We start from the raw sequence: 1,560 nt of genomic DNA on the forward strand, positions 1-1,560 counted from the left end.
TGAGGGAATGTCAGTAAATGGTCACAGAGTCAGGAGGTTGAGAACAAACACTGCCTTACATTCCTGCTATGGGTAGTGTGTGACAGCACCAGTTCCTCTTCCAGGGCAGCGCCGGATACGTCTAGGTTTTTATCACCTACGTGTGCTGGTATGCATCCTACATCATGAGAGATTCAATCTGCATTTATTCTCCAGGTAACTAGGAAAGCCAATGGCCACCGGCATTGTTTGTTGACATGTTTGTTCTTCCCTGCCTTTTTCTTTTTCTTGCCAATTCTGACGGGGTGATTTACAAGCCTGGTTATGTATGCACACAGTCAATACCAGCTCCTCCTTTGTGTCGGGTGTTTTTATATTTTGTCTTTTTATTATTAAAATATTAAATTTTTATTTACTCCAGTCTGTAATTTTGTGAATAACATTTTTGTGACTTCATTTCAAAACCTTGCCTACTACAAATCACAACAAAGATACATGTTTTAGTTTTCATAGCTGGTTCTACTGTTTTTTTCTGAAATTTACTTTGACAAGAGCCATCTAAGGCAGGCTGATCTCCGTGAGTTCCAGGACAGGCTCCCGAGCTGCAGAGACACCCCACCAAAAAGAAGTCCTTTCTGAAAATCACAGTCCCCCCAACCTTCAACATTAACAACTCACACGCCATACACACACCCTACCACAAACCCCGGAGCACACATCCATCCTCATGCACCCACATACACAAGCACAGTTCGATGTTCCTTTGGGAATCATAGGCACTGGATTTTAATTCTGCCACAGTTGTTAAAGCATTTTCAACATTCATCAGGCTCTGAGCTTCTAACTGGATATGCCTGTGTGAATTTTTTATGCTGTTTCATGGCAGATGGTCAGGGTTTCCAAAAGAAAAACTAGTGAACTGTAGAACGCCATTTCTGTACTCTAAACACTTAATTAAGTTGGAAGTGAAGTTTGGAAGCAAATAGAGAATTTGGGATTTAATACTTTTCCTCTAGGGTGAGAAAAAATATGAGATATGATTAGAAATAACACACATAGAGCATTTTTCCTACAAAGAAGCAAAACTAAAAGAAAAATTCCAAGCAATTCTTATAAAAACAAAGGAGGCAGTGAAAATGCCCGTTGTGTCCCTTACACAGTACAGTGTTTGTTGAGGTCATTTACATATAATTTTTATGTAGAAATATCACAGAGAGTAGTACACTAGAAGGCAGTTTCTCCCAGGGCATCCAGACTCTATCCTCTAGTGGACCCAAGGGAATGAGGATACAATTACTGCATCACTTTTCAAACAAAACTTGTCTAAGAGACTCCGGACTTCCTCTCCTGGGGCCGTTAGTCACGGGGACTGGAGGGATGGCATCCTCTTTGTCTTGTGGGTGTGGGGGATGCCCTTCAGTGGCCACACTGCCTAGCCCGATTCTCAGGATTCAATAAGTATCCCTTACAGTTTGGAAATGGAACGTGCAGGGTGTATGGCGCTCACCCAGGCTTTGGGAGGGTGACAAGGACATCTCTATACGTGTGTGTGTGTGTGTGTGTGTGTGTGTGTGTGTGTGT

This window comes from Microtus ochrogaster, unplaced genomic scaffold, assembly GCF_000317375.1.
Source record: "Microtus ochrogaster isolate Prairie Vole_2 unplaced genomic scaffold, MicOch1.0 UNK73, whole genome shotgun sequence".
Taxonomy (NCBI): domain Eukaryota; kingdom Metazoa; phylum Chordata; class Mammalia; order Rodentia; family Cricetidae; genus Microtus; species Microtus ochrogaster.